Here is a 15,435-nt window from a genome sequence, read left to right on the forward strand (position 1 = left end):
ATGGGCTAATACAAATACATTCTTCTAAATTAATTAAAACATTTCTTCCGGAACAAGATGTTAATATAATCAAGTGGCCAACTCAATTTCCTGACTTGAACCCAATTGGGCGTTTGTGGGACCACACTAGACGTCAATTGGATAGTCGATCTTTTACAAGGAAAATGGGAGTTAGTGCGGAAAGTTACGAAAATATCCTGCAAAACATCGATTGCACATTGTGTTCGATTAATTGAATCAGTGCCATGCAGTCTCCTAACATCTTATTGGATTATTTTTTATTTATTTTTCGTTAAACGTAATTAACAGTATATTTTTCACAAAATTTAATTTTGTTCACCTGATCCAATATTAATCGTAGGTCTCACACGAGTATAATCGAAGAGAAACGCATTGCAACTTCATGTGTGGACAGTTATCTCTGTACACTATTTTTAATTTCATCCAATGTACCTCGGAAGATAAATAATGTACGGTAATTTACGTACTATTGCCTCTCATAGACGTCGTATTTAACTACACAAAGAAGAAATTTTATTGTACGCACGTGATGGAGGTTTTTCCTTGCTTCCAGATTAATTTCTATTGTGATCTCGAAGAAATTTATAGCTACAATTATTTAAATTAGACAAGTATCGTGTTGAAATATGTAATGTGAAATAATAATCATATATCGTACAAGGTATAATAATTATGCATAGGTAATATTTTTAATGATTTTTCTTTCATTCATTGAATTTTACTCTAAAGTCCTTTAAGTAATATACAGTTAAATGAAATTATCTATAAATTGTAAAAGAAGCTGGAAGTTACAGATCACACATTATGACTCTAAGAGCAGAAAATTGCGAAGAAATTATTTTATTTTTCCAACCCAATCTTCGAATTTGGTTCACGTTCAGCTATGAAATAACTACATAATGATTAGCTAACAACATTTATGAATTTTCAGAACTTTGTGCAAAATAATCTATTTTCTGTACTGCAATTATGAAGAAATGTTTAGCAATGAGATACTTTATTTACTATGTACTTCAACGAGATTTAAATTTTCCATATTTCCAATATACGTGTGCAACAAAATTGCAAGAAGAACAATTTCAATCATGTCATTTGAAGGATAACTAAGATTGAACGAAGCGAATAATTACTGATTCTGATGCGGCAGTTTCAATCTAACATACAGGGTCACCCATTTCCTGGATAAACTTTCTCAAAGCATACCTACCTACAACCTTGTGTAACAAACCATCTTTCAATCATTAGATCCCATGTCAAAACACACATCTATGTCCAGCGATAATTATATTTTCATGCATTGAAGCGTCAAGTCAATCACACAACGATTAATAAAGTATACAATGATATGGATCACTCGCTAATTATTACACGAAACCGTTAATCAGTCAGTTTCATATAACATATTGAAACTAAATATTTTTTACAACTGACTACATCGTCACGAATTAAATGCGCTATTAAATACTTTTCAACATGTTGAATTTTCACTTTCAACGAGTCATTTGTACCAACTCTTAATTCTAGAACACAAATTATCGTAATTCTTCAAACATACGAAGCTTTTACTGGGCGAAGATTATGTTTAACAATATTTAAAAGTTATTACCCGAAGATAAACTATATTGTGTAATATAGAAATAAAAACGTAAAGAAATTCACAAATGCGACGAATATTCGTGTTCTATAGAAACATTTGATAATTTGTGTAAACCGTTTCATTAGTTTTGTATTCAGTCTATATTTTTAAAGTTGCAGGAATTTTATATAATTCTTGCAAGCAATCCAACATAATATTGCGTACACTTTCAACAATTTCTATAAATAACTATTTGCTTAAAGTCCTTTTTAAATGGTTTATAAGTCATTTTGTAATCTTATCGAAAGTAAATAAGTTTCCTTTGAAGGGAGTATAAATATCAAAGAGGAACAAAAATTACTTTTTTAGTAGTAAGAAACAGCAAATACGAGAATTCATTTTAAGATAAAGTTAGAAATGTAAGTGTAAACTATACGCAGTTGGAAAACACCAAAGTGCCATTTATCTATTTATCCTATTGATTTATGAAGGTGGTAAATGTTAAAAGCATATAGCGTCCAAGTGATAAACGATGTAAGTGCCAAAATTAACGAGTACGTGCTTTTCATTTATACTGAAAATCTTCATCTTTGGTCCTTACATCATTCACCATTACAACGTCCCAATTACATGTAATTAACATTAAATGTAAAAGAAATTTTTGTGCTTTTAATTTAACAGTGTAAAGATTTAATTTTTTAAACAATTGTTAGAATAATTTGAAATACCTATCGTTTAGTATTTTAATTGCCAATATTTTAATTTAAAGTATTTTAGTCGCAAAATAAGCATATTTAACATTCCTGCTATATTTTTAATCCGACAAGAACGCTATTAAAGATGCTAATACGATTCGTTTTGTTCCTATTGGTAATGGTAATACCTATTATGATGTATATTTTATGTGAAAATTGATATGAATGTGGTATAAAATATTTTGGTTTTCTAGGTTTTTAGATTCATAGTCCATGTGCTTTTGTGAACAAAGAATTCTTAAAAATTGAAATATTTAGATTGATTCAGTAATTTTTATTATTTATGAATCCTGAATTTCGTACCATCACTATGAAATCATCTGTAAGCGTCTTTACTCAAAGTAAAGGAATCTCTGAAAAATCTTTGTTCACAAAAGCACATGGACTATGAATCTAAAATCCTAGAAAACCAAAATATTTTATACCATATTCTTAGAAAATATTTCAAATGAGAAATATTTCTATTTCCGCTTTACAAGTAGCACAATGTCTCTGTTTCTAAATACTTTCAAGTGGAATTACTGACCAATTACCATTCTCTAATAACTTACACAATGAGTATTCAAATTCATGTAAAAACTAACAATGAGTATTCTAATACCTTTACGATGTTATAATCATGTTGCAAGGTGTTTTTTCAGTGAACGAATTGAGAAATTTCGGTGACGTTGCTTCAGAAAGAAAAGACGAACGAATCAGGGTTGAGGTTGACCGGTTTCTACCATAAACGTCGGTTTAATTGCTCGATCTGAGATAGTAAAGGAAGTTGTTAATAGCGAAAACGCAAGGGCGAGAGTGAATTGAAATTGTCACGATCGAGAACTTACGATAATGGTCAACAGATTGGTTTCTTTGATTACGGTTAACGATATCAAGATGTAAGAGCAAGTAATGAAAATCTTCGGTTTCGTTTCACGTGTGGAAACATCAATTTAAGAAATGACCCTAAAAAGTGTTTTGAAAAATATTATACAACATATTAAAGATAATAATCATGAAAAAATATTGTAAAAAGGTGAACACAGGTGAGTACAAAGTAGCAGTATAGAAAATCTGATGGAATATTTAAAATGCATTTAGAATATACAATATGCAATTTATATATAATATATATATATATATATATATATATATATATATATATATAAATAATATATATTATATCAATACTGTATGTATACTTCTCTAAGATTAAAAATGTAAAACTGTCATTTAAATGAAATTGAAAGTATCAATATTTTAGTATAATTGATATAATGTAGAAAGTGCGTTAAAATTTAAAACTCTGACTAATTGACTGATATTGCTATATATAAATATAGAAGATCTCACCAATAAAATTGTAGTATATAGAGTGTCCCAAGAAAGAAATCCGATGCTTAAAGGACTTATAATACCTACTTGGGTATCCTCGAGAGGAATGAAAATGTCTAATCAACATAGATTCTGGAAAACTATACGAAAATAAATACGACATACAAATATACGAATATATATATATAAAACATCAACCTCTATTATTCATTAGCGTCCGATATCATGACTGAGCTTCTTTAATATTATATTGGATATACTACACACTCTATAAAATGGAAATGTAGCACAAATTTTCATATTTGTAGACGTTCGACATGTCTTCCTTCCATTTTTACACGAAACATATCTGTGGATCATAAATTTTCAAATATTCCTTCCATGCTTCGTATTGTACGTTGTCATAAAAACAGCACATTATTTATAGGCGCTAGGTGGACCAAAGTCTTTAAACAGCCCCACCAGAAAGTTCTTAAAGACTGTTTAGGGTACGGAACACGGTTATAGAGAATACGGTTTTTATTCGCAAAAGTGTTCACAAAATACACGTTAGAATGACAAATGGATCCGCGTTTACAATACGTATACAATATGTATATATTTCATTTCCATCGACCACATATTCAATGTGTTGCGAAGAGAAATCTGATGTTGAGAAAAGTTAAGTTGGCATGATCGCTAGTTACTACAAGCTAAGTTGGTATGACTTTTAACGACGTTCTTTTGTCTTAGAAGTCGATCACGTGTTAATAGACTAAGTGTATCCTGTGTGTTAAGAAATGTTGTACGAGGCGGAGAAATATACCAAGTATAATCGAATCTGTGTGAATCGATTAATTATCAACCCCAAACCTACATTAATTAACAATTGATTCGTGATATCGAACGCCAATCTAAAAGAAATATAGCAATCATCCAGAAACAAAAGATTAGTTCTAGAATTCTTGCCTATTTGTTCGTTTGTATGTTTGTACTCGCATCATGTAAAAGCTATTGATTTAAACTATGGATTTTTATGAAGTTTTCTCTATTGCATAGCTTAGTGTCCGGAAAGAAAAGAGGGTAGGTTGCATCTTGATCCTTTTTGTAGAAACTGAGACATAGCCTGCCATCTGAGCGGTGTACGTTCTCATGTTTGGTCGAGCAATTGGAAAAAATTGGAGGTTAGGCAACGAGATGGTTGTTTACGTCGAATATTCTTATAATTTAATGTTTTTTACAGAGAATAGTTTAACTACTGGCATAAAAAATATCTAGATCTTATTCATAAAAACAACTGTTGCTTTAACGACAACAAAAAACAAAACTGCTTTAGATTAAAACCATGAACTCATCAAATTCATCTTTCTGTTTCTCTTCAAATGATATATTTATTTTGACAGAAACAGGTAAAAATCATGTCAGAGCTTACTTCAACATTTACACTTTTAAATTCCAGAATATACTATATTATATCCGAAAGCAGTAGAATGTATGGATGATGCAATATGTTGTTATTATTTTTTGTTATTATTATTATTATATCGTACTTTTAAATTCTTTGCATGGTCCGAAATATTCTAGAGCATGAAAAATGGGTAAATTTCATATTAAAATAATCAAACTTAAATAATTTCATAAAAGTTCTTTTATTACATGATAGATTTACTATTTAACGACTGGTGCTGCTTACTAAGCAAGAGGAATATCCAAATCTTTTGGACTTGTTACAAACAAAAGTATTTATAATCGCGATCCACGTCAGTGACATCCATCAAATAGTTTAATCTTTATTTGATTTCAAAAAAACAGTTTACCTGTAAAGATTGAACGCACGCAGACTTTAAAATAACTTGGAGGACGAGACACGATGAAGGTCGTGCGATCATTCGATCATTCCAAACATGTGGAAGCAGGGAATCGGTTACAAACGATTTATCAAGGTGGGTCATGGTCTCGGAGTGCGTAAATTTCAACTCAATCACAACTACATCCGCGAAGAATGTTGACCGAGCTAGTGCCAAAGAAAAACAAAGATTTCGAAAATCGGCCGAAGGTTATTGGACTTTTTGCGACGCATAGATATTTATGGAGGAGAACAAATGATGATCAAAAGTAAATTTTGTCTTTCTTTAAGAATCTCTAATTACCTAAATTCTCTCTCAGACGGAATAGGTAATAACATACACAGAATGTTAAAATATTTGTCATCTCAATTGTAATTCGTTATTTAATCGTTGATTTTTCGACACGAAGCGTTTAAAGCTTTGCACTTTTAATTTAGTTGAATATTTTTACCAGATTTTAACTTCACTGGATCTTTATCGATTTGAAAAACACTTCCTATTAAATGTAATTTAATTTAATTGTAATTAATGTTTTAATTGTTTAGAATTAGATAAGTTGCGTTCTTAATTTTAGTAGAATACTAAGTTATATTTAGTTATAGTTATATTTAGTATCAAGCATAAATTTTTAACTTCTATTTTAAACGTATTCTTATTCAGACATTTTATGCATGTTCATTTAATGCAACAAGAAATTTTATCTACTCTTGCTTTTAAAAATGATGTACCACCAAAGATAAAACACTTTCTATGAAATTAAACAAAAAAAAAAGTTTGAATAAAAATCAGTTGTGAAAGTGCATCAATTAAAAGCATAATGTTTTAAACATTTCTGAATTTTCTAAAAAATTACGGAAAATTACATGAGAATACATGAAATGCGCAAAAATATATTACAAAATACACAAAATTTACAAATTTATGGATATACAATATATTCGTAACTGAATAAATTTGTTAAAAGTTAATCTTTACGTAACACGATAGAAAATGAGTCATGAAAAATGGAATATCAAATGTTTCTTTGAAATCTCAAACAAAAGATAAACGATTTCGAAGAACAAACCCAACTGCACATAATCTATGAAAATGATTAAAATGAAATACTGGAAGTAAATTTATGTTTGCCATAAATTTCAATGTATAATATACTTTTAACAAAATTTGATATATGCATATAGTATAAAAAATAAGATAGAATTTCACTAATAATGAATACACATACGTAATAATTTAATAATTTGGTCATTCAATAGGAACAAAAATGAAACTAAAGAAGTCAATTCATCGATCAAAGTATATACTGTACGGCGCAGTATTGTGAGTGACAAAAATTGTTCCTGGTATTACTTACGTCAGAGAGAATTTGGGACTTTAGAAAAGATTAAGGAAAATAGCTTTCGACGAAAGGTTTATGAACAACACCTTTAATCCGACAGTAGAAGAACTTGCGAGAAAGGTGCACTTTCCTCTAAGTTTACAGGAAAGTAATCGACAGAAATCGTGGGTAAAATAACATATAACGTGATTCTCGTTCGATCATAAAATAAATTATCAAAGTTTCATGGAAAGTTACACGTAAACGTGTGATGTAATATATCTGATATCGGGAAACGCGAATATTCTTGTTGATACTATTACGTGACTAGTTTATACATCTTATATTAAATGCTATTAGTTCGTTCTAATCGTGTGAGGAATCGATTCATCAAATTCTTCAATCAATACAGGCTATATGTTACTAATATATAATTATTTCAAATATTTTAATGCGCTTTAAACGAATACCGTTTATAAAGTAAAGCTAATTTAACTTATCTGTAAAATTATATAATTCCATAAAATTATATAATTTTCTTAACAATATCCTTTTGAAAATTACAATGTTGCCTTCTTAAGAATGACTACCTTAAAAACATAAATTTAACATATAGATACGAAACGAAATGTATACATCAGAGTACTATACGATAAAGAATCGAATGACCGATTATATCTATTAAGTGAAATCTTCTATTCCTGTTCTTTCTTTAATTAGTCGAATTGATTAAACTATCTGTACATTCACTACTATTTTATAATCTTGTTCATTTTTTATAATTATTTCGATTCTTAGAAAAAAGAAAAATGTTAAAGGAAAATGGGTTTAAAATCATTCTACAAAAATTAAGTATGATTTTAGCTCATTTAGTATAATTATCGCAGAAAAAAAATTAAAAACAAGGTTACCCATCCAATTGTAAAAAATGATCAATTTAGAAGAACGTAAACATTAAATAGTACAATCTACCAAACGTAAATAATTAAGAGAAATATTTTCAGAAATATAAAATTCTAAGGTAATGTTTAGATAAAATTGAAAGAATACTAAGATCAAAATGATAAAGAACATGAATCGATAAAATTATAAATGTAAAAATGTAAAGTTAATGCAATAAATATCTATTAGATATTTAATATAGAAATTGTACTATTTTATGAGGTAAAAAGAGCGCCTTGAAAGAATGAAACTTTAAAGTACTGTGCAAAAATATAAAGGAAGAATGACATTTTAAAAAGAAAAGAACAGTAATCAAATTAATGAAAGAGGAAATATAAAGCCAATAGAAAATGTGTTTGCGAATATACGCACACCACAGAATATATTTAACTTTTTACTTCCACTTTTTAAATAAGGCTGAAACAATTTCATCCGTATAATATTCCTAAATCATTACAAATCATTAAAAAAATTACATTTCATTTAAAAAATACCAGCTTTCGAATATCTGTTCAATTTCCAATGAGCTGCAATTTTTATTAAACTTACAATCTCTGATATACCATTTCGTTATCTTTCCTCTCATCGATAAAGAAAAAGTCGTGAAATTTATCTGCAGAAATGAAATTCGCCGAAAAATCCAGAATAACTGGTAATCCCGTAAACTAGTTTTTCTCGTCCTCGGAACGGTTTTTATACTATCCGACCCGACAATTCGGGTGAATCACGTTCGAACCGAATGTCGCCGCAGAGGTAAAACAATTTATAACCGCCGCGTCGGCCAGGTACTTGCGTAATCGAGTACCATAAGAAAAAAATTGGATTTTCTAGGCATACGTGCGTCGATTGGTAAATCCCTGGCAGACTTGCATTCCACCTCGACTACAACGCGTTCGACCAGCCACGCTTCTTTACACGCCTCTCACGAATTCCATGTAAATATAAATGTTCCTCCATTGCGAGAGAAAGTAACACCGAAACGATTATAATTTACCGATCGAAAAGTAAATCTGTGTAGCTACGTATCGCGCTACACCGTGTTTTCCCATTGAAGCGCAAAACGATTGGAGTAACGCGTTGGGATTTATAATTTACCTAGTTATGCAAGGAAATTGTTTTACACTCGGTTCTAAATAGGATTTAATAATAGTAATAGTTTGAAATTGAATGTCCCTGAGTTCTCTGCACAAATTATAGTGATTGTAATTTATAAATCATTTCTACAAAAAAGAAAAGAAATAATTACTTATTTCATTGTTCAACATTTTTGCACGACTGTACTGTATAACAATGTGTTTATAGCTAAACTTTGCATAACACCTTTTTCTTAATTTTACATATAAATCTTCATACGATATGACATAGGAAATTCGAGTACGTTTTGTCGAAAAATGAAGAACTGAGATGTAATTTTTATATGAATTTTATATGTACGTTCAGTTGATATTATTTATTTTCTACAAATATAGATGCATACATGTATATGTATACATAAGAAAGAAATAATATAACCGAGAAACTGTACGGTGCACAGACTCATCTATAAGTAAGTGAAAAAGGAATGGACTTGTAAATCATAATTTAAGAATGATAATTTATCACATGACGATCCTCTTTCTGGCGAATTCTGATTTTTAGATGGTCGAAAATTCCTTTTCCTTGAATTTAGTAGTCAGAACATCGTTAAGCTGTCAACATGGACAATTTATTAAACTTGTTTTTCTCACTTTCTTATTGTCAGTCACATGCAAAACCGAATATAAAAATGAAAGAGCCAACTATTTTTAAAGTCGGAACGTTCTTGGAGAAAGATGGCTTGGATTTCTGAGTCGATATTCCGCCAACTTTAACTGGCCATCCGTATTTCAAATCGTTGATTCGGCATAAACCTTAGATTCAAAAACTACACGCGTACTGTACGTCTATAAATTGCCTTCTCGAATTAAATTTAACAAAATAATTCCTCGCCAAATTTCATCAACTTCCATCACACACAGACGATCCATATATTTAATTTAATCATCTTGAGGATCCCCCTTGGTAAAAATAAATTCACGCGATAGTAGCATATTTAGTTAACAACTCCTGAATGAAGAACGAACGAAGGTAATAACTTAATACTAAACAGCGCCTATTCACGGAAGTTCATATTCCTATGAATATAATTAAAGAAATGAAATCTTGGCAGAGATTATTTTATCCATTAAATATTGATATTAGGCTGCAGACGTTTATGGGAATTCATATTTTTATAAACAGAACACATAGCAAAATATATAATAACAAAATAAATGAATAGATAAGTAAAATAATAAAACAAAGAATGACAAAATAGAACTTAAGAAACAATATGTTTTACATATTGAATATCGTAACGAATACTCTTCTGCGTTGGATATTTTATATATTTTTACATTTTGCGCGCATTCTGTGCACGAAATGAATTTGCAAATTTCCCGTAAATTTATTTAAAGATCTGCTGTTTAATTACATTTGATTTTCTAATTTCTGAATTTTATATACTTTTGCGTATTATGTGCATGACAAGGCAATGAATGAGTATAAAGTCGTACTCACGTCTAATTGTTAATAAACCTTAATTGAAATTTTAACTCCACAAGGATTTCACCACCCATTTTCTACCAAACAGTGGAGGACAATATCTCACTTTTGAAGTGGAATACGTTTCCAAATATTCAATTTGCTCTTTGAATATTCTTCTCGATTGCTTCATTGTGCAAAGTTGCATCTATGTGCCCAAATGTGGAATCTCGAAACACGCGGTAAACCCAATTTGTTGGAAATTTCACCTCCGCGCACATTGAAAGAAGTTGGATAACTGACTGAAAATATGACACGTGAAGCTTCGAACACAGCAGTGTTAGAATGATAAATGAACCAATCGAACAAAGGCTTTCAAAGGATAGAATGAGTCACGTTGAACGAATGTGCTGGTCTGTTTCAAAGCCAACATTTCACGATTTATTTGTTTTTTTTTATTTATTATTTGTTTACATTTTACAATTTGTCCATCAGGACATTTGGTAAAATATTATAATTTAAGTTTTGATAAAATATAGCATGTGGATGGTTACCCCCAGTGGGACTCCATCTTCCAGGTTGCTTATTGTTCTATTGTGAGGTCTGCAGGATGCTTCTTCTTCAGTCTTCTTTCTATTATTGTTTTATTCGTTTCAGCAACCAACTGATTTGCGTGTGTTGCGAGTCTTTCTTTATACTTTTTTGCATATCTGGCGATTTCCTCTTTGACTGTTGGAATTTTTTAATCTTTTCGTATGTCNTGTGACTCATTGCTGCCATCCCCCATAGTGGCACTCCGTATGTCCAGATTGGTTTGATTATTGTTTTGTATATATTTAGTTTATTCGTTATGCTTAATTTAGATTTTCTATTGATTAATCAGCACATCTGCTTCATTCTTTCACGTATTCTGTTTGTTATTGATTTTATGTGATGCTTCCATGTAAGGCGTGTGTCTAAATGTATTCCTAGATATTTGAACGATTTACTTGTATTCATTATTATAACTTCGATATAATGCCATGAAAAGACCATTCGTTTGAATTGTAAATTTTTTCTAAATATTGCCTTGGATTTTGTTCTAATCTGAAAGAAACTTGTTGGTAAGAAAAGCACTGGTCTAAGGAAAATTTAAGAAGGACATTTAAAGAGATTAATTTAAGGTGAAAAAAGAGGAAAATTGTATGTAATTTAAAATTTACAGAAATTTACAGGAATTTGATACTAGAAAGATTTTGAGTAAATTGGGAAGACAATTGTATAAGATTTTACGCGATAAATGAGAGGGAAAAGTTAAACGGAGTAATTTCAGGAAAAAGATTAAAGATATCGGTGAGAAATACATCAATACGAATCTAAAATAGAATATAAAGCGCAAATGGAATACAAGAACAGAAAGGAATGTATAAACCCATAAACCTCAAAGACAAATCATCAAGAATAAACCAAAAAATAAAATCAGAAATGATGAATTCAGAGACGAAATATCTAGGAAAGAAATCCTGGACGAATATGAAATCAATAAATAATTCAAATTAAAAATTAAATTCTTCTAATCTAATCGTGGTTTTGTTTCCTTAAAAAAAAAAAATGTCATGATTTTGAGAAACATAATATTTTAGCATACAATTAAAATAAAAAATCGCCATAAAAGTGATTCGAAGATAAGAAATCTTCAGACCGAAATTCCTCATATTTAATCCTGCTCTCGCCTCATCAAAAATGTTTTGCTTCATTTTTATAAAAATTGAAACTTTAACGTACAATTCAAATTAAAAATTCTCCTATCCAATAACATTTTCCTTTCTTTAAAAAACTTCTCGATCTTTATAACATTTTAATTTATATTTAAAATAAACATTTTAGCTTGCGTTTAAATCCCGCATATCTCAGAAAATTCGAGAACATTTTTGCGAAAGATGGACACAACTGCATAAAATAATAAACAATGAAAAATTACAATAAGATTAAAAAGAGGAGTTAAGAAGATTGAAAATGAAAGATGGGACTTTAAAAAGGTATATCTAATTGTAAGAATAAAATGTAAAGGTACGAACCTCTGGAAAATTCGAAGGCGGATAAAGGAGAATGAATTTAAAAACGAAATTTTGCTGCAGGTGTTGCGGAGCTTCTCTCAAGGTTAAAGCAAAACATCTTCAACTGTACCTTACGGTGATTCGCGTGAACGCCTGTTGAAGTTCATGGACAAATAGAGTTCCTTCGCGAAGACGTAATCGCGGAACATCAATCATGCGCGAATTAGATAAAAGGCAATTACGTAAACCGTACGGTCGATGGAAATACTCCTTCCAGGATCTAAAGCCAATGCAAATTTCCTAGATAAGGTCTACATTCGATAAACTTGCGTGCAAACAGATTGCAGATGTGTAGACGCACTTGATTTTGTTTCATCAACAGGTAGCAAGACATTTAGAAGATTCCTCTTATGATACGGAAACATTATATTCAAATGCGACCACACAATGCACACATAATGGAATATTTTGGAATTACAAAGAAGCAAATATTTTGTTAACCGAGGGCTTCACTTTCAAAATGCTGTTTCCGCGGAAATTTCAAACTTGAACAGCGCAAATGGTAAAAATTAAATGACAGAAAAATAAGTTTCTAATGGAAACAGCAAGCGCATTTCTGCTACTTTTAATACTTAAATTACGTGCCGCTTGAAAGTTATATGTATGAACTTTCTGCATTTATTACCTCCATAGATTTAGAAGGGGAATAAATGATGTCGAACTTTTGTCAAATTTATTTATTTGTACACTTGTATAATTTCATTTCCTCCGATCACACCGTAATTGATATCTACGTATTGCTATGTATTACTATAGTCCTGAGCTATGTTAGTGAGAAGGTAAAATAAAGTATTCTATTGTGAGTAGTAACTATAAAGTATTATAGTAAATTATATTATACAAGTATATTATCAAGTATTATATAGTGCCTATTTTTCTAGTAAATAAACTTTCTTTCTTGACTACTCAGACTCTCAATTATTCCATCAGATTTGTGACAATACACAAATAACAATATTCGTGATGTGTCTAAAATAATTTTGTTAAACAGCCGACAAACTTTGAAACTGAAATGACATACCCATAGTAAACTTTTTTAAATTGTTGATAACAATTTCTTTTCATGTCATTTAATAAATACAAAATAATATATCAGTGGAGCGTATGAGATGGTATAAACTGTTAGTGATCCTATAGGACAGCATGAAAATTATAATGAGAGAATTTTATATTAGTTTTATGGAACACAGTATTACTAAAATAAATTATTTACTATAGTAATTTGTTCAAAATATTTGAACCGAATTGAATTATGTTTTTATTGTATGACATTTTCGAATGCATTTATTAATATATAGGGTGGCTGAATTACATAGTAGATGCTAAATGACTTCCATTTTATGTTGTTGCATAATTTTGTTTCAGAAAAAATGCTACTTGACAGGTATGTACAGGTATATTCTCTTGCAGATGGTAGCGCGTTGGAAATAAAATAATTAAAATTTGGCTTGATCGATTGAATCGACCAGTATTCCGTTACTCTTCAAACCTTCGCATACTATGGAAACATAATTGCCTTGATCAAGTTTTCCCTTCGTAAACCCGATCTCTTCTATAGAAATTCTCAATCGAACACTTTTTCAATTTCATAAAAAGTAGCAGCCGTCATTCCCCAGTCCAAGCCGCTAAGTAACTGATTATTTATAACTTTTAAACCCGTCGTCAAAGCTATTTTTAAATATTATCAAATATCGCATCATACACAGAACTCCTCTCAAACAAACGGAGTAATCGTACACAAGTAACCGTGACACAAGTAACGCCAACGGGATTTCCCTTTCTTTTAATGATCCTTATTTCCATTTTTTCAAAGAGAACGATTAAGTTTTCCATGCTACTATCGCATTTCCATCGGGCGAGGAGAATAATTAAGATCCTGTTCCGTATGCGGAACGCGTGAGTCGTCGCATCTTTGTCTGCATAATTTATTACGAAAACGGTAAAATGCCGATGCGTCCGAGCGAAATATGTCTTGGTCGGCTGTACAGATAATGAAGAAGAACGATGTACCGAAGATCATTAGCGATCGTTTTCTGATTCTCCCTTGAAAACGACAAATCATACGCGTTGCCGCCTGTATTACTGAACAGCATGCCCAGCAACGATTACGATTGATGAATCTTCCCGGAGAAAGGTTTTGAAGTTCTCTTTGTGGTTCTCGAGCGTTTCAGATACTCCAAATGTCGTCGTAAATATGAATTATTGATAAAATGTTTATAAAAGACTCAAAGTATATAAACTTCTTTCAGAACTCGACGCAATTCGTTAACTTGTATCTAAGAGATTCATGAATCATTCATTTCCAAAATAATTCATTATCAACAGCTACTCGTCAATGACCACATAATTGTGGTTGATGCAACGTAAGGAGTGAAATAAGAAAAAAGCAGAAAGACAAATTTTTAAAGAGTTGCATAGGATTCAGTAGCTGTCGAGACTTCATAAATCATTCATCCCTTACAGTAGCTATTGTTAATAAATGCGTAAGTGCCGTTGATGCGATGTAAATGAATATTAAAGAGATACAGGAAGTGTAAATACTAATCTTTTATGACTCTACGTAAATTGTTGGAAATTACATAGTCGTTTGTTTATGTTCTTCAAATTTTATTTTATTTTATTACTATCGTGCTATCACTTTTTACCAGTATAGAATTATACTGAAATCAAGTGATTTCTTTAGAATAATTGAGGCACTTGTTTGAAAAATGATAAATACGTACATAGGATACGTATTTTTTTTATTTATTGTTTGTTTACATTTTACAATTTGTCCATTAGGACATTTGGTAAAATATTATAATTTAATATTTGATAAAATATAGCATGTGGATGGTTACTCCCCGCGGGACTCCATCTTCCAGGTTGCTTATTGTTCTATTGTGAGGTCTGCAGGATGCTTCTTCTTCAGTCTTCTTTCTATTATTGTTTTATTCGTTTCAGCAACCAACTGATTTGCGTGTGTTGCGAGTCTTTCTTTATACTTTTTTGCATATCTGGCGATTTCCTCTTTGACTGTTGGAATTTTTTAATCTTTTCGTATGTC

At 30.5% G+C, this 15,435-nt stretch overlaps 2 long non-coding RNA genes across 5 annotated transcripts; one reads left to right on the top strand and one right to left on the bottom strand.

The window, feature by feature from the left end:
* Positions 1 to 2,958: 2,958 nt before the first annotated feature.
* Positions 2,959 to 4,167, bottom strand: LOC122569150. The gene is made up of 3 exons (XR_006317348.1): positions 3,685 to 4,167; positions 3,180 to 3,297; positions 2,959 to 3,100 (listed from the first exon to the last, which is right to left on the bottom strand). It is a non-coding gene; the product is annotated as an uncharacterized LOC122569150 (long non-coding RNA).
* Positions 4,168 to 4,422: 255 nt separating this feature from the next.
* On the top strand, positions 4,423 to 12,826 carry LOC122569148. Of its 4 annotated transcripts, XR_006317346.1 has the most exons (7): positions 4,423 to 4,628; positions 4,705 to 4,829; positions 4,889 to 5,054; positions 5,309 to 5,588; positions 12,160 to 12,311; positions 12,411 to 12,638; positions 12,712 to 12,826. It is a non-coding gene; the product is annotated as an uncharacterized LOC122569148 (long non-coding RNA). The 4 variants fall into 4 exon arrangements; XR_006317343.1 differs by having other exon boundaries at positions 4,423 to 4,829; XR_006317345.1 differs by having other exon boundaries at positions 4,423 to 4,728.
* Positions 12,827 to 15,435: the final 2,609 nt, after the last annotated feature.

This window comes from Bombus pyrosoma, linkage group LG7 (assembly GCF_014825855.1).
Source record: "Bombus pyrosoma isolate SC7728 linkage group LG7, ASM1482585v1, whole genome shotgun sequence".
Taxonomy (NCBI): Eukaryota; Metazoa; Arthropoda; class Insecta; order Hymenoptera; family Apidae; genus Bombus; species Bombus pyrosoma.